Genomic DNA, 26,842 nt, shown 5'->3' with positions numbered 1-26,842 from the left:
CGTGGAGGGAATCGAATTGGCTGAAGACTGGCTTCTGTGATGATGGGGACCTCAGGAGGAGGCCAATACAAATCATCCATTCGGCACTTCTGGCTGTGGTGTCCTCGGGATAGGCTGTGCTTGGGAATTATCTGAAAGCAGAAAGGGACATGAGTCGGCAGCTGCACACCCAACAAGCCTGACAATGAGGTGCTGCAGCATCAGTGAACCTCCCATTTAAGTAGTGGAAAAATGCTGTGGCATCATGACTTGCAATTAGACTGCCCCTGATATTGCTCCAGCTTTTCAGTGTAACTCCAATCAGCTTGAGTTTTTAGAATTTAATCATGACTATAGTTATTTTAATGGGGAGATAGCACAAATTTTGCGTGAATCCTAGGTGGCGCAACTTAACTGTTTTTCATCTAAACACTGCCCATTTCTTGGGTGTAACGAATTTCTAGCCCTGATGAGTGTGTTTTAATTTGAATATTTAGCAAAATACAGAAATCGAGCAATTGCCTTTACTGTAGTGAAGTTTTCAAATACCTCTTTTGTTTAAGAAGCGAATGCAAATGGATAACTGCCATTAAAAGGGTACCGAGCCCAACAATTGAATGATAATACACAATTAATGCTAAGGCTGCAGCATTTACATTCAACCTTATTGTCAGTGTGAAGTGGGTTCACTGTGCACCAAGTTAAAATGATGGTGCAAGTTTGGAATCAGAGGCCAATCTGACTGGAGCAGAGGAAGACTGCCCTTCCTGAGGAAGTCTCACTGTTGTTCATTCCAGTGTAACGTTGGCCCCTGATTTACACTGAAACTTAGGGAAAACACTTCACATCTTGTTAAGATGCAGTGTGCAAATTATCCCCAGACATATGATTATCTATTAAGGGTAACAAATCACCCTCAATGTTGGATGTGCCCAGAAACTCATTTATTTCCTTTCTTTCCCTTGATCACACCATCTGTACAAAAGGCCCATCAATCTTTTTAAATGTTTGACTACTTTTAAAATAAGTCCTGATACTCTTCCAGCATTGGATACCTTTGACATTTTACAATCTACAATTGTTTTCTTTTGCTTTAACTGCACAGCAAATAGTTCACTAAATGCTGGAGTACCTGAAATTATTCATATTATTCATTTTAATTCACTTGACTGCATTGTATTTCAACTTGTCTGAGACAATTTTTCCAGTATATTTTTTAGACTAAGCAGAGAGCAAAAATGTCTAGTTTTCGCTGATTGAGCTTTTATTGGAAAAGCACTTAAAATAAAATTTGCAGTATGCAAAGCGAAAACTGGTTCTCTGGAGGGAAGACAGTGAAGCATGATGATGTAACTCTTACAATTCCAAATTACACTTTAAACACAATGTTTGACAAGTATGTGCACAAATATTTTTCGTGGGGATGGTTGTTGAGTAGCACAATCTCTCCAAATAAAAATAAATGTTGCATTTAAAAAATATATAGTTTGGCGAGAGGCATGGAGGGAGGGAGCAATTTCTTTTACATTGTATGCTTTGAATTTATACTCTGTGTACTGAATACAACTTAAAATATTCAAAATGTTAGTTTTTCAAATTAGAGATTTTAAAACTATGTTTTTTGCCTGAGGCTCTTGTGGTTAGAGTGATGAAACACTAATTGATTACTGCAATTTTTATATTGAAACTCTTTTCCTTGCACCCACAACAGCAATTGACAACGGCCATTTCTTCAGTTTTCTTATCTTTATGCAATTGTGGAGCTCCCCTCTTATCAAGGAGGACAGCTGTTCTGTAATGATATTGTCAGAAAGGGGGAACTCCTGCATATTTCCATCTTGGAATTACTTTTTGGTTAAAAGAAACCGTGTTTTGAATTTTGGTGACTGGCTGATGCAATCTCAATGAGACAGTGGGAAAGTAAATATGCAACTATAGTTGCAATTAGCAGGATAAATATGAAATAGCATCCTGGTCAGGTTAGTACCCTTAACATAATATTAAAAGTTATAAACATATGGGTCTCAAAATTACACCGTGGAATGCTTTCACTTGCATGTTGATCTGAAATTCTTTCTCTGCGATTTAAGCAGAGGCCCTAACCCGTTTAAAATAAATGGATTACTGCTTAAAATAGCGGCTAGAGAAATTTAAGACTGATGTTTTAAGCGTTCATGTGCTAGTATCCCACGGCATAATTCTAGAACCGTTACTTTTTCATTTATTATTGTTTCATATGCATCTGAAACATCATTGTACAAGTAATATTTGAAGCAGATCTCTAGATTATGAATGTTGTCAAGTGTAGAAAGATTTGAGTGAAAGTAATGATCTTAAAGACTGTTGCTTACCTGAGCAAAGTAATAGTAATTAAGGTGATATCATCATTGATGGACAAAAAAGTTTTAATAAAATTGCTCCTGCATATCTCTTAAAATAAATCATCTGATGAGTACATATCCTTTTGGGTGTGTTTAAGAATTGAGGAGCTGAAGACAATACTGGGTGGCACAGTGGGATGGTACACTGTCCTTTCTCACTTGAGATCTGAATTTGAATCTAGTTAAACTGCAATGTAAGTACACTGTCTCTTCTGGCCATGAGGGTCCAGTGGAATAATGACAGTCACGCAATCATAAAATTTTGCTGACCTTGTTGAAAATCGTAACTTCAACAGCGGCTGAAATAAAATGTGCAAAGGGGAAAAATGATACATAGAAACATGGAAACATAGAAATTAGATGCAGGAGCAGGCCATTCGGCCCTTCGAGCCTGCACCGCCATTCAATAAAATCATGGCTGATCATTCAACCTCAGTACCCCTTTCCTGCTTTCTCTCCATACCCCTTGATCCCTTTGACCATAGGGGCCATATCTAACTCCCTTTTGAATATATCTAACGAACTGGTCTCAACAACTTTCTGCGGTAGAGAATTCCACTGGTTAACCACTCTCTGAGTGAAGAAGTTTCTCCTCAACTCAGTCCTAAATGGCTTACTCCTTATTCTTAGACTGTGACCCCTGGTTCTGGAACTCCCCAACAATGGGAACATTCTTCCTGCCTCTAACTTGTCCAATCATGTCAGAATTTTATATGTTTCTATGAGATCCCCTCTCATTCTTCTAAACTCCAGTGGATACAAGCCCAGTTGATCCAGTCTCTCCTCATATGTCAGTCCTGCCACCCCAGGAATCAACCTGGTGAACCTTCGCTGCACTCCCTCAATAGCAAGAACGTCCTTCCTCAGATTAGGGGACCAAAACTGAACGCAATATTCCAGGTGTGGCCTCACCAAGGCTCTGTATAGCTGCAGTAAGACCTCCCTGCTCCTATACTCAAATCCTCTAGCTATGAAGGCCAACATGCTATTTGCTTTCTTCACCGCCTGCTGTTGCTGCATGCCAAACTTCAGTGACTGATGTACCATGACACCCAGGTCTCGTTGCACCTCCCCTTTTCCTAATCTGTCACCATTCAGATAATATTCTGTCTTCCTGTTTTTGCAACCAAAGTGGATAACCTTATATTTATCCACATTATACTGCATCTGCCATGCATTTGCCCACTCACCTAACCTGTCCAAGTCACCCTGCAGTCTCTTAGCATCCTCCTCACACCTCACACCGCCACCCAGCTTAGTGTCATCTGCAAACTTGGTGATATTACATTCAATTCCTTCATCTAAATCATTGATGTATATTGTAAATAGCTGGGATCCCAGCACTGAATCCTGCGGCACCCCACTGGTCACTGCCATCCATTCTGAAAAGGACCCGTTTATTCCGACTCTCTGCTTCCTGTCTGCCAACCAGTTCTCTATCCATGTCAGTACATTACCCCCAATACCATGTGCTTTAATTTTGAACACTAATCTCTTGTGTGGGACCTTGTCAAAAGCCTTTTGAAAGTCCAAATACACCATATCCACTGGTTCTCCCTTGTCCACTCTACTAGTTACATCCTCAAAAAATTCTAGAAGATTTGTCAATCATGATTTCCCTTTCATAAATCCATGCTGACTTGGACCGATCCTATTACCGCTTTTCAAATGCGCTGCTATTTCATCTTTAATAATTGATTCCAACATTTTCCCCACCGCCGATGTCTATAATTCCCTGTTTTCTCTCTCCCTCCTTTTTAAAAAAGTGGTGTTACATTAGCTACCTTCCAGTTCATAGGAACTGATCCAAAGTCAATAGAATGTTGGAAAATGATCACCAATGCATCCACTATTTCTAGGGCCACTTCCTTAAGTACTCTGGGATGCAGCCTATCAGGCCCTGGAGATTTCTCGGCCTTCAATCCCATCAATTTCCCTAACACAATTTCCTGACTAATAAGGATTTCCTTCAGTTCTTTCTTTTCGCTAGTATTTCCGGAAGGTTATTTGTGGCTTCCTTAGTGAAGACAGATCCAAAGTATTTGTTGAATTGGTCTGCCATTTCTTTGTTCCCCATTATAAATTCACTTGATTCTGTCTGCAAAGCACCTACGTTGGTCTTCACTGATCTTTTTCTCTTCACATATCTATAGAAGCTTTTGCAGTCAGTTTTTATGTTCCCTGCAAGCTTCCTCTCATACTTTATTTTCCCCCTTCTAATTAGACCCTTTGTCCTCCTCTGCTGAGTTCTAAATTTTTCCCAGTCCTCAGGTTTGCTGCTTATTCTGGCCAATTTATATGCGTCTTCCTTGGATTTAACACTATCCCTAATTTCCCTTGTTAGCCACGGTTGAGCCACCTCCTCCTTTTTATTTTTACTCCAGACAGGGGTGTACAAATGTTGAAGTTCATCCATGTAATCTATAAATGTCTGCCATTGCCTATCCACTGTCAACCCTTTATGTTTCATTTGCCAGTCTACCCTAGCCAATTCACGTCTCAAACCATCAAAGTTATCTTTCCTTAAGTTCAGGACCCTTGTCTCTGAATTAACACTGTCTCTCTCCATCTTAATAAAGAATTCTACCATATTATGGTCACTCTTCCCCAGGAGGCCTCGCACAATAAGATTGCTAATACGTCCTCTCTCATTACACAACACTCAGTCTAGGATGACCAGCTCTCTAGTTGGTTCCTTGACATATTGGTCAAGAAAATCATCCCTAATACACTCCAGGAAATCCTCCTCCACCGCATTACTACCAACTTGGTTAACCCAATCAATTTGTAAATTAAAGTCGCCCATGATAACTGCTGTACCTTTATTGCACACATCCCTAATTTCTTGTTTGATGCCATCCCCAACCTCACTACTACTGTTTGGTGGTCTGTACACAACTCCCACTAGCGTTTTCTGCCCTTTGGTGTTCCGCAGCTCTACCCATACCGATTCCACATCATCTAAGCTAATGTCCTTTCTTACTATTACGTTAATTTCCTCTTTAACCAGCAAATCTACCCCACCTCCTTTTCCTTTCTGTCTATCCTTCCTGAATGTTGAATACCTCTGGATGTTGAGTTCCCAGCCTTGGCCACCCTGGAGCCATACAAGAAAGTACAGTGCAGAACTAAAAGGAACAATAAAAATCCAAGCAGAACAACTGACTGATCAAAATAGTAAAAAGAAACTGATGAAAACATTGAAAATTGTAAAGTTAAGAAAAAAAATCAAAAGAAGGGAAAAAAATACTGAATAATAACTTATACTCACCATCATTTAACAAGAGGAAAGGTTGTAAGAACTTTAAAAAATCAGGGTGGCAAAAGATCAATTTGCAAACAAAGCCGTATCCACTGGTACATTATCTCTCCCATCAAAGCCATGGCTGTTTTTTTTGTTTGTAAACCCTCTCTTCGCTTCCAAACAGCCTCTGGTCAACTCAGAACCCTACTACTATCCATTAAATTTGCGCAAATGAGTGATCGAATGGCTCATTATTACACATAGTAACATTTGCCAACTGAACTATTAGGGGCACTGGGTATCTGATTTGTAACTAAACTTTATTCCCCCAAAAACTGGTAGATCACTCTCGGTGAGCTCTTTTTGTTGTTTTTCTGTCTCCTTCTCAGGTGGTGCCTGACCTCTGCTCAGCACCTCCTCATAGTAATGTGTCTAAGTTGGGGAGCTCAGCAGAATAGAGCGTCAAGTGCTGGGACCCCAGCTCTTTACAATATACATTAACGATTTAGATGAAGGAATTGAGTGTTATATCTCCAAGTTTGCAGATGACACTAAACTGGGTGACGATGTGAGCTGTGAGGAGGACGCTAAGAGGCTGCAGGGTGACTTGGACAGGTTAGGTGAGTGGTCAAATGCATGGCAGATGCAGTATAATGTGGATAAATGTGAGGTTATCCATTTTGGGGGCAAAAACACGAAGGCAGAATATTATCTGAATGGCGGTAGATTAGGAAAAGGGGAAATGCAACGAGACCTGGGTATCATGGTTCATCAGGTACAGCAGGCGGTGAAGAAAGCAAATGATATGTTGGCCTTCATAGCTAGGGGATTTGCGTATAGGAGCAGGGAGGACTTACTGCAGTTGTACAGGGCCTTGGTGAGGCCTCACCTGGAATATTGTGTTCAGTTTTGGTCTCCTAATCTGAGGAAGGACGTTCTTGCTATTGAGGGAGTGCAGCGAAGGTTCACCAGACTGATTCCAGGGATAGCTGGACTGACATATGAGGAGAGACTGGATCAACTGGGCCTTTATTCACTGGAGTTTCGAAGGATGAGAGGCAATCTCATAGAAACGTATAAGATTCTGACGGGGCTGGACAGGTTAGATGCGGGAAGAATGTTCCCGATGTTGGGGAAGTCCAGAACCAGGGGACATAGTCTTAGGATAAGGGTTAGGTCGTTTGGGACTGAAATAAGGAGAAACTTCTTCACTCAGAGAGTTGTTGACCTGTGGAATTCCCTGCCCCAGAGAGTTGTTGATGCCAGTTCATTGTATATATTCAAGAGGGAGTTAGAGATGGCCCTTACGGCTAAAGAGATCAAGGGGTATGGAGAGAAAGCAGGAAAGGGGTACTGAGGGAATGATCAGCCATGATCTTATTGAATGGTGGTGCAGGCTCGAAGGGCCGAATGGCCTACTCCTGCACCTATTTTCTATGCTTCTATGTTTCTAATATGGAAGCATTAGCACAGCAAATACTTTGATCTAAAATGCTTTATAAAGAAATAAGCAGCTATCAGCAAGCCAAAATAGAATCCATATGAAAAGAGATAAAAGATAATAAAGGATCAATCACACTAATAGGCGTAGTCTACAGACCACCCAATGGTAGAAGTGACCTGGAGGAAGAAATATGCAGGCAAATTAGGGAAATGAATAAAAAAAACATAGAATAATAATCATGGGGGATTTCAACTACCCCATATTAATTGGACAGAAGAGGTAGGTGTTGCGTATGCAATAACTCTTAGACCGAGTACTGTTTAACTCCAAGAGGTATGACCTTGGCTCTGCTTTATTAAGGCCCAAAGTGACTAATATACAAAATGGCTGGCCTTTTATACTTGGGCTGCACACAATGGCCTCTAACAGTGACGCCATCTAGTGGCTAGTGATCCCAAAAGTACATACATGACAGTAGTTAAAGGGGATAAGTGAATGGAGTTCCTGCAATGGGTACTGGACTCCTTTTTAACCCAACATGTAAAAAGCCCAATAAGGGAGGATTTGCTATTGGATCTAGTAATGGGGAATGAACCAGAGCAGATAAGAGAAGTAAAAGTAGGGGAAAATCAAGGGACTAGTGACCATAATATTACACACTTTAAGATGATAATTGAGAAGGACATAAGTATGACAAAAACCAGGTTAATAGATTGGAGAAAAGCTGATGTTGAGGGGGTGAGAATAGAACTTGGGAAAATATAATGGGCAACAATATTGGCAAACAATGCTGTAGAACAGCAATGGGAAACATTTAAAACGGTGATCAACAGAGTGCAGGAACAATATATTCCGCTAAAAGGAAAGAACAAACTAAACACTATTGAGACTCCATGGATGAATAAAGTCATAAGGGAACAATTGAAGGTAAGGAAGGAGGCATATATTAAGGACATGGACAGCAGAGGAATGCATGATAAGGGAGAATACAAAGAGATTAGGAGAGAAGTCAAAAAAACAATTTGGAAGGCAAAGAGGATCTATGAAATTAATATATCAAGGAACATAAAACAAAATAGTAAAACATTTTACAAGTATATCAATAAAAACAGGAAGGTTGGGATGGGAATAGGGCCATTGAGGGATAGACAGGATAATACCACAGGTAACGACAAAGAGATGGCAGAAATATTAAATAATTATTTTGCTTCAGTATTTACCAGGGAGGCAGAACAAGTGGACAGGGCATTGCATGATGAGATTAGTAATGAGATAAGTGCAGTTAAAAGAAAAAGAGGAGGTATATTAAATAAACTAATCAAACTCAAAGTGGATGAAACCCTTGTTCCGGATGGATTGCATCCACGCATTTTTTTAAAAACTAGATGGAGTGTGAAATTCTGGACGAAATAGACATAGTGAGAGAGAAGGTATTAGAGGGTTTGGCAGCTTTGAAAGTGGATAATTCCCCAGGCCTGGATGAAATGCATCCCAAAGCAAGAAAGGAAATAGCAGAGGCTTTCATCATCATTTTCCAGTCCTCTTTGGATACAGGCAATATGCCAGAGGACTGGAGGACTGCTAATGTGGTACCCTTGTTTAAGAAGTGAGAAAGGGATAGGCTGAGTAATTATAGGCCAGTCAGCCCAACCACAGTGGTGGGAAAATTATTGGAAAAAGTCCTGAAGGACAGGATAAATCTACATTTAGAAAGGCAAGGATTAATCAGAAACAGTCAGCACGGATTTGTTAAGTAAAGATCGTGTTTGACTAACCTGATTGAATTTTTCAAGAATGTAACCAGGAGGGTTGATGATGTGGTGTATATGGACTTTAGCAAAGCTTTTGATAAGGTCTCACATGGCAGACTGCTCACGAAGGTAAAAGCCCAAGAGATCCAGGGCAAAGTGGCAAGTTGGATCCAAAATTGGCTCAGAGGCAGGAAGCAAAGGGTAATGGTTGATGGATGTTTTTTTGACTGGAAGGATGTTTCCACTGGGGTTCAGCAGGGCTCAGTACTGGGTCCTTTGCTTTTTGTGCTATACATCAGTGATCTAGATTTGAATATAGAGGGCATGATTAAAATGTTTGTAGATGACACGAACATTGGCTGTGTGCTTAATCATGAAGAGGAAAGTCATGGACTGCAGGAGGATATCAATCAACTGGTCAGGTGGGCAGAACAGTGGCAAATGGAATTTAATTTGGAGAAGTGTGAGGTAATGCACTTGGGGAGGGCTAATAAAGAAAGGGTATACATTAAACGGTAGGCCACTTAGAAGTGTAGATGAACAAAGGGACCTTGGAGTGCTTGTCCACAGATCCCTGAAAGTAGCAGGCCAGGTGGATAAGGTGGTTAAGAAGACATACACAATGCTTGCTTTTATTTGCCGAAGCATGGAATACAAGAGCAGGGAAGTTATGTTTAAATTGTATAATATACTGGTTAGGCCACAGCTGGAATACAGCGTGCTGTTCTGGTTGCTGTATTATCATCATCATCATCATATCATCATAGGCAGTCCCTCGGAATTGAGGAAGACTTGCTTCCACTCTTAGCATGAGTTCTTAGGTGACTGTACAGTCCAATACGAGAATCACAGCCATCGTCACAGGTGGGACAAACAGTCGTCGAGGGAAGGGGTGGGTGGGTGCCTGCGCTTGATTTCTGCTTGCTCTCGACGACGAGTCTCGAGGTGCTCAGCGCCCTCCCGGATGCACTTCCTCCACTTAGGATGGTCGTTGGCCAGGGACTCCCAGGTATCAGTGGGGACATTGCACTTTATCAGGGAGGCTTTGAGGGTGTCCTTGTAATGTTTCCGCTGCCCTCCTTTGGCTTGTTTGCTGTGAAGGAGTTCCGAGTAGAGCGCTTGCTTTGGGAGTCTCGTGTCTAGCATGCGAACTATGTGGCCCGCCCATCGGAGCTGATCAAGTGTGGTCAGTGCTTCAATGCTGGGGATGTTGGCCTGGATGAGGACGCTAACATTGATGCTCCCGGGGGATTTGTAGGATCTTGTGGAGACATCGTTGGTGGTATTTCTCCAGCGACTTGAGGTGTCTACTGTACATGGTCCATGTCTCTGAGCCATACAGGAGGGCGGGTATTACTACAGCCCTGTAGACCATGAGCTTGGTGGCAGTTTTGAGAACCTGGTCTGCAAACACTCTTTTCCTCAGGCGGCCGAAGGCTCCACTGGAGGCGGTGTTGGATCTCGTCGTCAATGCCTGCTCTTGTTGATAGGAGGCTCCAGAGATAAGGGAAGTGGTCCACGTTTTCCAGGGCCGCGCCGTGGATCTTGATGATTGGGGGGCAGTGCTGTGCAACGAGGACAGGCTGGTGGAGGACCTTTGTCTTACTGATGTTTAGCGTAAGGCCAATGCTTTCGTACGCCTCAGTAAATATGCTGACTATGTCCAGGAGTTCAGCCTCAGTATGTGCACAGACGCAAGCATCGTCCATCGACAACAGAGGTTGGGGTGGTCTTGGACCTGGCCTGGAGATGGCAAAGATTGAACAGGTTCCCACTGGTTCTGTAGTTTAGTTCCACTCCAGCGGGAGGCTTGTTGACTGTAAGGTGTAGCATGGCAGCGAGGAAGATTAAAAAGAGGGTTGGGGCGATGACACAGCCCTGCTTGACCCCGGTCCGGATGTGGATTGGGTCTGTGATGGATCCGTTGGTAAGGATCACAGCCTGCATGTCGTTGTGGAGCAGGTGGAGGATGGTCCATAGACCCTCGCGGTTGACCGTGTCAAAGGCCTTTGTAAGATCGAAGAAGGCCATGTATAAGGGCTGGCTCTGTTCTCTACATTTTTCCTGCAGTTGTCGCACTGCAAAGATCATGTCCGTTGTGCCACGTAGGGGACGAAATCCGCACTTCGACTCCGGGAGGAGCTCCTCGACCACAGAGAGAAAACGGTTGAGGAGGACTCGAGTGATGACTTTCTCAGTTGCTGATAGCAGGGAGATTCCTCTTAGTCGGACTTGTCCACTTTTTTAAAGATGGTCGCATCTCTGAGATCTCCTGGCATGTTCTCCTCCCTCCAGATGAGAGAGATGAGGTCATGTATTCGTGCCAACAGTGCCCATCTGCCATACTTCAGTGCCTCAGCAGGGATTCCATCTGCGCCCGTAGCCTTGTTTTTAAGCTGTCTTATGGCTTTTTCTACCTTATGCAGTGTTGGGGTCTCACTGAGGTGGTGGCGGGTAGCATGCTGCGGAATGGAGCATGCTACGGGATGCGTATTATAGGAAGGACGTGATTGCACTGGAGAGGGTGCAGAGGAGATTTCCTAGGATGCTGCCTGGAATGGAGAATCTTAGCTGTGAGGACAGATTGGAAAGGCTGGGTTTGTTCTCCTTGGAACAGTGGAGGCTGAGGGGAGACCTCATTGAGGTGTATAAAATTTTGAGTGGCCTGGATATAGTGGATAGCAATGGCCTATTTCCCTTGGTGGAGGGATATAGTGGATAGCAATGGCCTATTTCCCTTGGTGGAGGGGTGAATTACGAGGGGGCATAGGTTTAACGTCGTTGGTAGAAGGTTTGGAGGGGATTTGAGGGTAAGCTTCTTCATGCAGAGGATTGTGAGGGTCTGGAACTCGCTGCCTGGAAGGGTGGTGGAGGCAGAACCCCTCACCACATTTAAAATGTGTTTGGATGTGCACTTGAAGTGCCATAACCCACAAGGTTATGGACCTAGAGCTGGTAAGTGGGATTAGACTGGATAACCTCTTGTTGGCTGGCGCAGACACAATGGTAAGTACATCATGGAATCTAACACGGCCTGAGTGATCTCCTGGATTAGTTTTGATCGCCTGGATGGGTCGGAGAGGAATTTTCCTGGATTTTTATCCCCAATTGGCCTGGGTTTTTATCTGATTTTTTGCTTCTTCCAGGAGATCGCATGGCTCCGGATGGGGTGGAGTGTAAAATGTTGCGCTACATGGGGTATCTCAGTTGTGTAGGGTGGACTGGTTGGGCCGGGTGCTCTTTACCTGTCCGGCATTGTTCATTCTTCATAGGTTTATATGTAACCTTCAGGGCTGCTGATCGAGGGCCATGTGGTTCTTTGTCGGCAGGCGGGACACGATGGGCCAAAATGGCCTCCTTCTGCACTGTAGCTTTCTATGCTTCTATAGCAGAGGTATTACTACACATATTTAATAATTCGTTAGACAAAGGTGTAGTGCCAGAGGACTGGCAGATAGCTAACATAATACCTATATTCAAGAAGGGGAATTATACCCCAGTTAGCTTAACATCAGTGGTAGGGAAAATGGAATCCCTACTAAAGGAGAAAATAGAAGAACATCTAGGGGTAGAAATTGTTCCCTCCCCCCTGCCCGTTCCCACCCCGTTTCGATGGTTTTTACTACAGCTGCGGTTCAGGCCGACTCTTTCGCGAAATCCCGCTTTTTTTGGTTTGTTTTGATCCGGAAGTTGGTGTAATCATCATCATCATCATCATCATCACCATCATCAAATGGGGGCGGTGTCCACACCTGAGGGACAACGACGCCGCGGTAACAGCAACTGTGGCTCGAAAGTTGGGGGTGGTGCAGAGTCACCGCCGTGATGACGTCTTCACAGCGTCGCGTCAGCACGGCTCTCCCCTTCACTTAAAAGCCTTTGTGATTTTTAACCTTTGGCCCACTGGGCCACCAGAGAGGGTTTCGGCCGAGCCAGTGGCCTGGCACCCAAGAGGGGGTCTAATTGTCGGGCTGACATGTTATTCGGCCGACAAAAAAAACACGGCGTCAGTGAGCTCTCCCCTTTAAGGGAAACCGCACGGCCGCTCCAAAAGGCCTCAGCCTCACTGGACCACTGAGAATAAGCGTATTTTGGCACTGCGGGGTGGGCCGAATATTTTTCGAGGGGTATAGATCGATAGTAATGATGTGCTTAACACCGATTGGCAGCAGCGGAGTGGTAAGGGGCGGATTGGGGCACTGCCGAGAAAACTCGGGAGGGCAATTGGGCTAGTAGCAGCCATTCCACCAAAAGGCTGTGGCCACTCTACTCCGCAGCGTGGCCACTGATTTTGCGGTGGTAACAGGCCTTTTGGCCCCCACGAAACCAAAAATATAATAATGAATAGTCGGCATGGATTTCAAAAGGGAAAGTCTTGCTTCATCAACCTAATTGAATTTTTCGAAGCAGTAACAGAGAGAGTAGATAATGGTAATTCAGTAGATGTAATTTATCTAAATCTTTAGAAGGCCTTCGATACTGATGAACAAGGTCAGAGAATGTGGAGTCAGGGTTCCAAGTTGCAGAATGGATAGCTAGATGGTTTCAAGACAGAAAGCAGAGAGTAGGGGTAGAGGGTAGCTATTCACAGTGGCAGAAGTTGGGTAGTGGTGTTCCACAAGGATCAGTGCTGGGACCACAATTGTTCACAATTTACATTAACGATTTAGATTTCGGAATCAGAAACACTTTCTAAATTTGCGGCTGACACCAAATTGCGGGGGGGGAGTGGGGGGCAATCGTCAATACTGAGGAGGACTGCAACAAATTACAGGAGGGCATTAATAAACTTGCAAAATGGGCATACAATTGGTAAATGAAGTTCAACACAGATAAATGTGAGGTATTACATTTTGGTAGGAAGAATAAGGAGTTCTCTTATTCAAAAGCAAAATACTGCGGATGCTGAATCTGAAATAAAAACAGAAAATGCTGGAAACTCAACGGATCAGGCAGCATCTGTGGAGAGAAAAAGAGAGTTAATAGGTCGACGATCCTTCGTCAGAACTGGTGAATGTTCGAAAAGAACACATTCTTAAGAAGCACTGAAAGGGTGAGGAAAAGAAAGAACAAAAGGGAAGGTCTGTGATGGAGGGAAGGCAGGAGAGATTAGAGAGACAAAAGGGATGATGAGCCGAATTGAAATGGTAATGGCAAGAGTTAGAAAAAGGTTAGTCAAGATAGGGTGTGAATGGCGAAATAATGACCAGCTGCCATTGGAGACAAAGAGAAAAAAAATATGAGCTCGGAGGAGGGGAGGGTGGGGGGAGGGGGGGGGGGGAGAAAGGGGAACCAAAGATGGGCAGAGGTTATGCTCTGAAATTGTTGAACTCGATGTTGAGTTCAGAAGGCTGTAAAGTGCCTAAATGAAAGATGAGGTGCTGTTCCTCGAGCTTGCGTTGAGCTTCATTGGAACAGTGTAGGAGTCCGAGGGTAGAGATATCAGAGTGGGAGTGGAGTGGAGAATTAAAGTGACAGGCGACCGGAAGCTAAGGGTCACACTTATGGACTGAATGGAGGTGTTTTCCAAAGCAGTCACCCAATCTGTGCTTGGTCTCCCCAATGTAAAGGAGACCACATCATGAGCAGCGAATATAGTGTACTAAATTGAAAGAAGTACAAGTAAATCACTGTTTCACCTGGAAGGAGGATTTGGGGCCCTGGATAGTGGGAAGAGGGAGGTAAAAGGGCAGGTGTTGCATCCCCTGCGCTTGCACGGGAAGGTGCCATGGGAGGGGGTGCTAGGGGTGACTGCGGAGTGAACCAGGCTGTTGCGGAGGGAGCGGTCTCTTTGGAATGCTGAGAGAAGAGGGGACGATGTGATTGGTGGTGGGATCACGCTGGAGGTGGCAGAAATAGCGGAGGATGACCTGTTGAACGTGGAGGCTGGTGGGGTGAAAAGTGAGGACAAGGGGAACTCTGTCGTGGTTCTGAGAGGGAGGGGAAGGGGCAGTAAATAGAACGGACACGGTCGAGGACCATGTTAACTACAGCGGAGGGGAATCCTCAGTTGAGGAAAAAGGAAGACACGTCAGAGGCACTGCTGTGAAAGGTGCCATCGTCAGAGCAGATGCTACAGAGACGGAGAAACTGGGAGAATGGAATGGAGTCCTTACAGGATGCGGGGTGGGAGGAAGTCTAGTCCAGGTCGCTGTGGGAGTCAGTAGTCGGAAGCCTATGCCCAGAAATGGAGACAGAGAAGTCACGGAAGGGAAGGGAGGAGTCAGAAATGGATCATGCGAAGGTGAGGGAAGGATGGAAATTGGATGCAAAGTGAATGAAATTTTCTAGTTCAGGGCGAGAGCAGGAAACGGCATCGATACAGTCATCGATCTACCGGGAAAAGAGGTGAGGGAGGGGACCCGAGTAGGACTGGAACAAATAATGTTCCATATATCCCACGAAAAGGCAGGCATAGCTAGGACCCATGTGGGTTCCCATAGCAACACCTTTAATTTGGAGAAAGTGAGTGGAGCTAAAGGAGAAGTTATTCAATGTGAGAGCAAGTTCAGCAGGCAGAGGAGGAGGAGTGTGGTGGTGGATGGGGACAGGTTGGGCCTTTGTTCGAGGAAGAAGCGGAGCGCCCTCAGGCCATCCTGGTGGGGGATGGAAGTGTAAAGGGATTGGACATCCATGGTGAAAAGGAGATGGTTGGGGCTGGGAAACTGGAAACTGTTGAAGTGACGGCGGGCGTCGAAGGAGTCGTGGATGTAGGTGGGAAGAGAGTGGGCAAGGAGAGAAATAATAGAGTCAAGATAGGAAGAAATAAGTTTTGTGGGGAAAGAATAGGCCAAAACGATAGGTCTACCGGGGAAGTCCTGTTTGTGGATCTTGCGAAGGAGGTAGAAGCGGGCTGTGCGGGTTTGGGGAACTGAGGTTGGTGGCTGTGGAGGGAAGATCTCCAGAGGAGATGAGGTCAGTGACGATCTGGGAAATGATGGCTTGATGTTCAGTAGAGTGGGGTCATGGTCCAGGGAGAGGTAGGAGGAAAGTTGGCAATCAGCTTCTGCAAGGTAGAAATCTCTTATTACTTGGGAGTACAAAAATATAAATCACTAAGTTGCGACACAGGTTAGCAAGGCCATACAAAAAGCAAACCGAGCACTAGGGTTTATGTCGAGAGGGATAGAATTGAAAAGTAGGGAAGTTATGCTAAACCTTGGTTAGACCACACTTAAGAGTATTACCTGCAGTTCTGGTCGCCAGAATATGAAAAGGATATAGAGGCACTGGAGAGGGTGCAGAGAAGATTTACAAGGCTGATACCAGAAATGCGAGGGTATACATATCAGGAAAGGATGAATAGGCTGGATCACTTTTCTCTTTTAAAAAAAAAAGTCTGAGGGATGATCTAATGGAGGTCTTTAAAATTATGAAAGGTTTTGATGGAGTGGATACAGAGAGAATGTTTCTACTTGTGGGGAAGTGCATAACTAGAGGCCATCAATATAAGATAGTCACCAAGAAATCAAATAGGGAATTCAGAAGAAACTTATTTACCCAAAGAGTGGTGAGAATGTGGAGCTCGCTACCACAGGAAGTGGTTAAAACGAATAGTATAAATGCATTTAAGGGGAGGCTAGACAAGCATATGAGAGAAGGGAATAGAGGGTTATGCTGATAGATTTAGATGAGAAAAGACAGGAGGAGGTGCGAGTGGTGCATAAACGCCAGCATGCACTGGTTGGGTCGAATGGGCTGTTTTTGTGCTGTATATACTATGTAATCCTATGAAATGATATATGATTGTATTATATATGTTAGAAATCAGGGATGCCTAAAAATGTATAAAATTGAATGCTGTGTTTTAAATCGTTGTTTTGAACTGCAGATGGAATGTCTATTCGAATCAGAGAAATGCTTAGAAATGGAAGCTATAGTTCTTTGTACTATATATAACATCCCTGTTGCTAAGCGATTATCTGCTTTTAAGCTAAGACTTGAACCTTGTTTATATATTTTATGTATAATACGAAGGGCAGGGTTTGAAGTTACCTGAACAAAACTGCTGGCGAAGATAATGAATGGAAGTTGTAGGTTTTAACGTAAACATGTTGCTACGTCGTAAAAGAGATAACTGCTCTGGGGCAAGCAATTTTCTGGTTTGGTTTCATGGGATCAAAGGAGACGAGAGAGATATGAAACATTTTCCACAGGAAGAAACCCTGAGTTAGTATAAACAGAGAGATATCAAAAGAATTCTACAGAAAAACGACTTCAATAAGGTATAAACAATGACATATGGCCAGAATCATAAGACATGTTTATGGCGGGCTTTGTTTCGTGCTTCGAGACAAAGAACTAGAGGTCTTATTGGATATTAAGGTTTATGGGGAACCTCCTATAGGTCAAAAGGTCTTGTCAGTGTTCAGGTCCAGGCTCACCCCTAAAAATAGGTTAAAAGTGATCTCCTGGAAGATTATAGTCACAGACAATGGAGGGGAGAGCGGACCAAAGAAGGCTCTAGACAGAGAGATACTTCAAGCTAAAGAGAACTGCCCACGTGCGCCAGTCGTTTGTCCGACCGGGATCGGTATCAACTGCCTGTTACGGTTCTATGTTTTTGCTTTCTAGCTAATGTGTTATATTCCGTCTTAAACTCTGATTGAACACAATATATCCACCAGATTGGTTTACAGTTGATCCTGATTGTTAAAGTGAATACAGATAGCCTTAATGTGGCATATTTCTAACATGAATAATCCTGTTTTTGCCTCAACAATGTTTGGTTGAGTAATAAAATATGTTTTTCTATTCTAAACTTGCTTTTCACTAAGTTTCATTTATATACTTAGTTAACCCTTTTTCTGGCTGCTTTGGAATAGTATTAAAATAATTCCAAGCCAAGATGTTTTTTTCTTTTTGAGGAACTAACCACATTGGCAGATTATGAATATTAGACAACCAGATTTTCTGAAGGCGTGTGAATAATGGGAGACTTCTAGCTGAAGTCAAAGCTCTAAAGAAAAAAAGAGGACATTTTAGATTGGATAATAAGTCTGCTGATAAGTAAGAAGCAAAGGTTGGTGATTAATAGTAGCTATTCACAATAGAGAGCTATCAAAAGCGGCTATCTCAGGGACAATTTGGAATCTCTGATGGGAGGTGTTAAATGTAGATTGTCTAGATTTGCAAAAGATAACAAATTATATGCAAAAGGATTATATTCAGGGAAAAAAATAAAATTCAAAGATAAGATTGAACAGATGAATTATGAAAAAAGCATAATGGCCTAGAAATTTCAGTCGGAGGTTTCCCACGGGTAGATGCCTCCGACCTAAAATATTTCTACGAAAGTATCTGGTGGTCCCGGAGGTTTGGAGACTTGCGGTCCTGGCTCTCCATGCGAAGGCCTTCGTAGGGGCACATGTATGGGTTTTGTACGCATCAATGGGGTAACGTGGGCCGGCCAAACCTCTGAGTAGGGGGATCCCCATTAATACTTATGGTAATTTCGTATGTACAGAATCAACATAAATATGAATGGGAATACCCCCCAAAACATAGTAACATCGAAAATAATTAAAAAACTCATCACATATTTCAAATAAATAAAAATGGAATTTAATTAATTATTTTAAACAAAAAGGTATCTTATTTAACAGGATTTTACATGTTTGAATTATTTTTTAAAATGTATTATTCTACACTTTAAAAGTCATACGCTGATAAAGCAGGCCTTCTGTGCTTTTATTAGTAGTAAGAAATTGAAGGACATTTGCTGGGCAGGAGTTGGGCAAATAGCAATCTGTCAGATCGCAAGTGCAGAGTTTAGAAGCATGCAATTCGCATACCTAAACCCGGAACTTGCAGGGACCCTACGGGTGCCTGTGCACCTCGCACGTATCCATGGGTAGCGCGATTTCAGGCCCAGTATTAAGAAATGGAAGGTAACATATTGGAACCAAAAATTGCAAATGTGACCACAAAAAGAAATATATGGCATTTTGGAGGGGACTCAACAATGGTGATGCCAAGGGAAGGTGGTTAGACTCTCGCTTGTTGGAGATAGTCATTGCCTGCCACTTATTCATCATCATCATAGGCAGTCCCTTGAAATCGAGGAAGACTTGGTTCCACTCCTAAAGTGAGTTCTTTGGTGGCTGAACAGTCCAACACGAGAGCCACAGACCCTGTCACAGGTGGGACAGACATTCGTCGGGGGAAAGGGGGGTGGCACTGATTTACCACAAGCTCCTTCCAGTGCCTGTGCCTGACCACTTCACGCTCGCAGCGTTGAGATTCGAGAAGCTAAACCCCTCCCGGATATATTTTCTCCACCTAGGGCGGTCTTCGACCAGGGTCTTCCACGTGTCAGTGTTGATGTCGCACTTCACCAGGGGGGCTTTGAGGGTGTCCTTGTAACGTTGCTGTTGCCCACCTTTGGCTCGTTTGCCATGAAGGAGCTCCGCATAGAGCAATTGCTTAGGGAATCTCGTATCTGGCATGCGAACTAAGTGGCCTGCCCAGCGAAGCTGATCGCGAGTAGTTAGTGCTTCAATGCTGGGGATGTTCGCTTGGGCGAGGACACTGTTGTTGGTGCGTCTGTCATCCCAGGGGATTTGCAGGATCTTGCAGAGACATCGTTGGAGATATATCTCCAGCGACTTGATGTGTCTTCTGTACATCGTCCATGCCTCTGATCCATACAGGAGGGCGGGTATTATTGCAGCCCTGTAGACCATGAGCTGGTGGTAGGTTTGAGGGCCAGGTCTTCAAACACTCTTTTCCCAATCCTCAATGTCGTCCAGGTCTTGTTGCATGCGGGTGCGGATTGCTTCATTATCTGAGGAGTTGCGAATGGAACTGAACACTGTGTAATCATCAGTGAACAGCCTCTCTTTAATGGAGGGAAGGTCCTTGATGAAGCAGCTGAAGATGGTTGGGCCTCGGATGCTGCCCTGTGGAACTCGTGCAGCGATGTCCTGGGGCTGGGATAATTGACCTCCAACAACCACAACCATCTTCTTCTGTGCTCCAGCCAGTGAAGAGTTTTCCCCCTGAGTCCCATTGATCTCAAGTTGAATCGGGCTCCTTGATGCCACACTCAGTCAAATGCTGCCTTGATGTCAAGAGCAGTCAGTCGCATGTCGCCTCTGGAATTCAGCTCTTTTGTCCATGTTTGGACCAAGGCTGTAATGAGATCTGGAGCTGTGTGGTCCTGGCGAAACCCAAATTGATCATCGGTGAGCGGGTTATTGGTGAGTAGGTGCTGCTTGATAGCACTGTCGATAACTCCTTCCATCACTTTGCCGATGATTGTGAATAGACTGATGGGGCGGTAATTGGCCAAATTAGATTCGTCCTGCTTTTTGTAGACAGGAAATACATTGGCAGTTTTCCACATTGTCGGGTACTGGAACAGCTTGGCTAGAGGCGCGGCTAGTTCTGGAGCACGTCTTAAGCACAACAGCCGGGATGTTGCCTTTGCTGTATCCAGTGCGCTCAGCCTTCCTTGATATCACGTGGAATAAATCGAATTAGCTGAAGACTGATTTCTGTGATGGTGGGGTCCTCAGGGGGAGGCCAATATGGATCATCCACTCAGCACTTCCGGCTGAAGATGGTTGCAAATGCTTCATCCTTCTCTTTTGCACTCGCGTGCTGGGCTTCTCCATCATTGAGGGTGGGGATATTCATAGAGCCTCCACCTCCTTTATAGTTATTTAATTGTCCACCAATATTCACGACTGGATGTGGCTGGACTGCAGAACTTTTATCTGATCCGTTGATTGTGGGATCGCTTGGCCCTGTCTATAGCATGCTGCTTCTACTGATTAGCATGCATGTAGTTATGTGTTGCAGCTGCCCAGGTTGGCATATTATTTTTAGGTAAGCCTGGTGCTGCTCCTGGCATGCTCCTCTACACTCCTCATTGAACCAGGTCGGTCCCCTGGCTTGATGGTAGTGGGAGAGTGAGGGATATGCTGAGCCATGAGGTTACAGATTGTGGTGGAATGCAAATCTGCTGCTGCTGATCCCCCACAGCACCCCATGGGTGTCCAGTTTTGAGCTGCTCGATGTGCTCTGAATCTATCCCATTTAGCACAATGATAGTGCCACAAAACATGATGGAGGATGTCCTCAGTGTGAAGACAGGACTTCGTCGTCACAAGGACTGTGCGGTGATCAGTGCTACCAATGCTGTCATGGACAGATGCATCTACAACAGGTAGATTGGTGAGGACGAGGTCAAGTAGGTTTTACCCTCCTGTGTGTTCTCTCATCACTTGCCGCAGGCCCAGTCTGGTAGCTGTGTCCTTCAGGACATGGCCAGCTCGATCAGTTGTGGTGCTGCTGAGCCATTCTTGGTGATGGACATTGAAGTCTCCCACCCAGAGTACTTTCTGTGCTTCTTCCAGGTGGTGTTTGACATGGAGGAGTACTGATTCATCAGCTGAGGGAGGGCGATTGGTGGTAATCAGCAGGAGGTTTCCTTGCCCATGCTTGACCTGAATCAATATTGAGGACTCCCAGGGCCACTCCCTCCAGACTGTATACCACTGTGCCCACCACCTCTGGTGGTCTGTCTTGCCGTTGCGCCAGGACATATCCCAGGGATGGTGATGGAGAAGTCTGGGACATTGGCTGAAAGTCATACTCACAGAATCATGCCTATCAGGCTGATGCTTGACTAGTCTGTGGGACGGCTCTCCCAATTTTGGCAGGTCTCCAGATGTTAGTGAGGAGGACTTTGCAGGTTGACAGGGCTGGGTGTGCTGGTGTTGTGTCTGAAGCCGTTGCCGAGGCCAATGCTGGGTGGTCCACCCACTTTTATTCTTATTGTTTCTCGTAGTGGTTTAGTACAACTGAGTGGCTTGCTAGGGCATTTCAGAGCGCAGTTAAGAGTCAACCACATTTGGGAATTCTTTTTAATGTTTTTTGTTTCAGAGGGCAGTTGAGCTCCTAGGGCTAAAACTGCCTACTTTTAATTCATTTTTATTTTTTTCATTTTAAAAAATAGTTCCCCTTTAAAGGACAAAAACTGCTTTCTAAAATGACAGGCTAGCTTTAAGAGAACGCATTTCTTCTTCCAGGGACGCTACGGCCACGCTTTATTGGGCCTCCTGCTGAGAGTAGCAGCCGAAAACCAGACTTGCATGGTAAGCTTAGTGCTGTGCTAAAGTTCAGGCAGCAAGTAGGAGAAAGAATCAGGCTGAACACTGTGAGCTCAAAGTAAAGTGTGACCTTAGTCTTTTTATTCAGGTCTCCAGAGTGCCTCTCCAACCTGTGAAGCCTCCTTAAATAACTGTGCTCCCAAGGGATTATGGGATCCCTTGGGACTCCAGGGGATGAGCCCTCTTGTGGCTTTACAGAGTAAATACAAGTCCACATATATAACAACACTCCGCCGCCCCCCACCCCCCGCCCCCCAAATAGTGTAACTATTTACAATGTGAGTCAATCTGGGGCCCTTCTTGCCCTGGTTGATCGTCTCGGTGTGAAAGCTGATGTTGTTGAATCATTTGTTGGGCCCTCGCTGGGCTGCTGTGCAGCTGGCCTTCCTGGGCTGCCTGGTATGTTGGGCCCTGCTGGGCTGCTGTGGATGATGGGTTTTGCTTTGTGGTCAACCGTGGTGCTGGTTGCCACTGATGTGTATGTTGGGGGATCAAAAAAGGTAGGGTCCAAGGTGGGTTGCTCAGGATAATCCGCAAATCTGAGATTGATTTGGTCCAATTGTTTCCGGTGAATGAGTCCATTTGAAAGTTTGAGCCGAAACAACCTGCTCCCCTCTTTGGCCACGACAGTGCCGGGAAGTCACTTGGGACCTTGTCATCATTTAATACAAATACAGGATCATTGATTTCAATCTCGCGTGACACATTTGCGCTATCATGGTATGCACTTTGTTGAAGCCGCCTGCTCTCTACCTGTTCATGTAGATCAGGGTGAACTAACAAGAGCCTTGACTTAAGTACTCTTTTCATGAGCAGTTCAGCAGGTGGGATCCCAGTGAGTGAGTGGGGTCTCGTGCGGTAGCTAGGCAGGACTCGGGATTGGCAAGTCTGCAATGAGCCTTCAGTTACCCTCTTTAAGCCTTGTTTGATGGTTTGCACTGCTCTCTCTGCCTGACCATTGAACGCTGGTTTAATAGGGGCAGATGTGACATGTTTAAACTCAGCACTGGTAAAACATGGCCCGTTGTCGGTCACCAGGACATCGGATAAGCCGTGTGCGGCAAACATGGCCCGTAGGCTATCATTAGTGGCAGCGGACATGCTAGCCGACATTATCTCACATTCAATCCACTTGGAGTACGTGTCTACAACCACAAGGAACATTTTACCCAAAAACGGGCCTGCATAGACCACAGTTTGGAGGGCCAAGACCATAAACTTAGCGGCACCTCCCTGGGTACGTTGCTTAACTGCAAGCATGTATTACATCTGTGAACGCAGGACTCGAAGTCCGCATTGATACCGGGCCACCACACGTGGGATCTGGCTATTGCTTTCATCATTACAATGCCTGGGTGGGCACTGTGGAGGTCATTGATGAAGGTGTCTCTGTTCTTCTTGGGGACCACTACTCGATTGCCCCACAGAAGGCAGTCTGCCTGTATAGACATTTCATCTTTGCGCCGCTGGAACGGCTTTATCTCTTCCTGCATTTCCACTGGGACACTGGACCAGCTCCCGTGAAGCACACAGCTTTTGACTAGAGATAATAAGGGGTCCTGGCTTGTCGAGGTTTTGATCTGCCGGGCAGTGACGGGTGATTGCTCACTCTCAAATGCTTCCATAACCATGGCTAGATCTGCGGGCTGCGCCATTTCCACCCCCGTGTTGGGCAATGGCAGCCTACTGACAGCATCGACGCAGTTTTTTGTGCCTGGCCTGTGGTGGATGGCGTAGTTGTAGGCAGACAACATGAGTGGCCATCTCTAGATGCGGGCCGATGCATTGGTATTTATTCCTTTACTCTCGGAGAACAGGGATATAAGTGGCTTATGGTCAGTTTCCAATTCGAATATTAGCCCAAACAGGTATTGATGCATTCTCTTTACCCCATACACACACGTTAACACTTCTTTTTCAATCATGTTGTAGGCTCTCTCAGCCTTAGACAGACTCCTGGATGCATAAGCAACCGGTTGCAGTTTCCCAAAACCATTAGCTTGTTCCAAGACACACCCGACGCCATAGGATGATGCATCACATGCTAGTACCAAATGCTTATATGGATCATACAACACAAGCAATTTGTTTGAGCCTAACAATTTGCTCGCTTTTACAAAGGCATTTTCTTGGCTTTTGCCCCAAACCCATTCGCTCCCTTTTCGTAGTAAGACATGTAGCAATGTGCTGAGACCCGCTAAGAAGTTACCAAAGTAATTCAAGAGTCCCAGAAACGACCGCAGCTCCGTCACGTTCTGTGGCCTTGGTGCTTTCTCGATTGCCTCCGTCTTCACGTTGGTGGGCCTGATGCCGTCCGCCGCAATCCTCCTTCCCAAGAACTCCACTTCAGGCGCCAGGAAAACGCACCTCGAGCGTTTTAACCTGAGCCCCACGCGGTTGAGTCGACTAAAAATCTCCTCCAGGTTCTGCAGGTGCTCGACTGTGTTCCAACCTGTGACCAAGATGTCGTCCTGGAAGACCACGGTGTGCGGGACCGACTTCAGTAAACTTTTCATGTTTCTCTGGAATATCGCTGCCGCTGATTGGATTCCAAACGGGCATCTGTTATAAACAAAGAGACCTTTGTGCTTGTTGATGCAGGTGAGGGCCTTCGATGATTCCTCCAGTTTCTGCGTCATGTAGGCTGAAGTCAGATCCAGCTTTCTGAATGTCTTTCCTCCCGCCAGCATTGCAAAGAGGTCATCGGCTTTTGGTAGTGGGTATTGGTCCTGCAGAGAGAAACGATTGATAGTTAATTTGTAATCACCACAGATTCTGATGGTGCCGTCTCCCTTGAGGACTGGGAGAAGAGGACTGGCCCATTCGCTGAACTCGATCGGTGAAATGATGCCCCCTCATTGCAGCCGGTCTAGCTCGATCTCTACCCTTTCTCTCATCATGTACGGTACTGCTCTCGCCTTGTGATGGATGGGTCGCGCCCCCGGAATTAGGTGGATCTGCACTTTTGCTCCTTGGAATTTCCCAATGCCTGGTTCGAACAGCGAAGGAAATTTGTTTAAGACCTGGGCACACGAAGTGTCGTCAGCGGGTGATAGCGCTCGGACGTCGTCCCAGTTCCAGTGTATCTTTCCCAGCCAGTTCCTGCCGAGCAGCGTGGGACCATCGCCCAGTACCACCCAGAGTGGTAGCTTGTGCATTGCTCCATCGTAGGAGACCTTTATGGTAGCGCTGCCGATTACAGGAATCAGTTCTTTCGTGTAAGTTGTTAGTTTCTTGTGAACTGGAGTTAAGACTGGCCTTGAGGCCTTGTTGCACCACAACCTTTCGAAAGTATTTTTGCCCATGATGGACTGGCTCACCCTGTGTCCAGCTCCATTGACACCGGGAGTCCATTTAGTTCAACATTCAGCATTATCGGGGGACAATTCATGGTGAACGTGTGCACCCCATGTACCTCTGCCTCCTCTATCTGAGGCTCGAGGCTCTGGTTCATCGTGATCCTCCATGGATCTGTCCTCCTCTGCAACATAGTGGTTTGCAGGTTTAACAGGCTTTGCAGCTTGCCTGCACATTCATTGGAGGTGTCCCATTGTTCCACAGACCTTGCAAATGTACTTTTTGAATCGGCATGAATGGAAACGATGATCACCCCAGCAGCGGCAACAAGGTATTAATGGCCTTGCATTCATCACCCTTGATGGTGGACTCTGAGTCATCTGCGGACGTGCAGCTGCAGGTATGTGTGATCTGCCCTGTACGTTACGACTCGAAAACAACATCACTTTGTTCATAGTACTTGTAGCAGTACTTGTGTGCTAAGAGATTTGCTTCGTATTGTCACTGGTGACAATGAACGCCTGGGCTATCGCTATGGCCTTACTCAAGGTTGGGATCTCTACAGTCAAAAGTTTGCGAAGTATGGTTTCATGGCCAATGCCAAGTACAAAAAAGTCTCTGAGCATGTGCTGCAAATGTCCTTCAAATTCGCAATGTCCTGCAAGGCGTCTTAGCTCGGTGACATAACTCGCCACTTCCTGGCCTTCAGACCTTTTGTCGGTGTAGAACTGGTACCACGCCATCAGAACGCTTTCCTTTGGGTTCAAATGCTCTTGGACCAGTGTGCACAAATCGTCGTACGATTTCTCCGTGGGTTTCGCTGGAGAGAGCAGATTCTTCATGAGGCCATACGTTGGTGCCCCACAGACGGTGAGGAGGATCACCCTTCATTTGGCAGCGCTCTCTTCCCCATCTAGCTCGTTGGCCATGAAGTATTGGTCGAGTCGCTCCTCAAAAGTTTCCCAATCATCTCCCTCCGAGAATTTCTCCAGGATGCCCACTGTTCTCTGCATCTTTGGGTTCACTCTCTGTATCTCGTCGCCAGTTGTTGTGTATAGAGAGAGAGTCAGACTGAACCCTGTGAGCTCAAAGTAAAGTGTGACCATAGTCTTTTATTGCAGGTCTCCAGAGTGCCTCTCCAACCTGTGAAGCCTCCTTAAATACCTGTGCTCCCAAGGGATTATGGGATCCCTTGGGACTCCAGGGGATGAGCCCTCTGGTGGCTGTACAGAGTAAATACAAGTCCACATATATAACAGGTAGCACCAAAATACCAGTGCTGCCTGCATGGTTAAGTTGCCCACGGTGGTGCTGGCAATTTTTTCGTGCACTGAAGTTTTTAGCCATAGAATGTTGCTCAGTAGAGTAAATGATGATTCTATTAAAGCACTGAGAAGGAAATTGGATCAATTTCTGTTCATAAGGTAGTTGAGTAACATGGGATAAGGATTTGGGGTGGGGATGAAAAAATTAGAAAAATGTTCTATAACCGTGAGATCTAATTGGTGGAATAGGCTGGTTCAATTCAGTGACCTCAGTGCTACTTTCTTATTTTGTTGAAGAGTGATAAAGAGTAAACCAAAGTAAAATAAATGCTAAATTACAGTGAAACATTCCAGAAACATATG

The 26,842-nt window shown here is 45.1% G+C and overlaps 1 protein-coding gene and 1 long non-coding RNA gene across 4 annotated transcripts in view; one reads left to right on the top strand and one right to left on the bottom strand.

Annotated features, from left to right (window-relative positions):
• The window catches only part of LOC139263202 (spectrin beta chain, non-erythrocytic 1-like), a 451,700-nt gene that overhangs the window by 22,452 nt on the left and 402,406 nt on the right, over window positions 1-26,842 (top strand). The window contains exon 1 of one of the 3 annotated variants that reach the window (XM_070878933.1): window positions 1,905-1,958. The exons of the other annotated variants lie outside the window; for them this stretch is intronic. The gene's annotated coding sequence lies outside the window, so the exon portion shown is untranslated. Of the gene's footprint in view, window positions 1-1,904; window positions 1,959-26,842 lie in introns of those variants that run through there. 3 annotated transcript variants of the gene reach the window in all.
• The window catches only part of LOC139263204 (uncharacterized), a 211,069-nt gene continuing 184,307 nt past the window's right edge, over window positions 81-26,842 (bottom strand). The window contains exon 3 of the long non-coding RNA XR_011593064.1: window positions 81-131. This is a non-coding gene — a long non-coding RNA (uncharacterized lncRNA). The remainder of the gene's footprint in view (window positions 132-26,842) is intronic.

Source organism: Pristiophorus japonicus, chromosome 4 (assembly GCF_044704955.1).
Source record: "Pristiophorus japonicus isolate sPriJap1 chromosome 4, sPriJap1.hap1, whole genome shotgun sequence".
NCBI lineage: Eukaryota > Metazoa > Chordata > Chondrichthyes > Pristiophoridae > Pristiophorus > Pristiophorus japonicus.
This window is presented reverse-complemented; position numbering and strand designations above follow the sequence as displayed.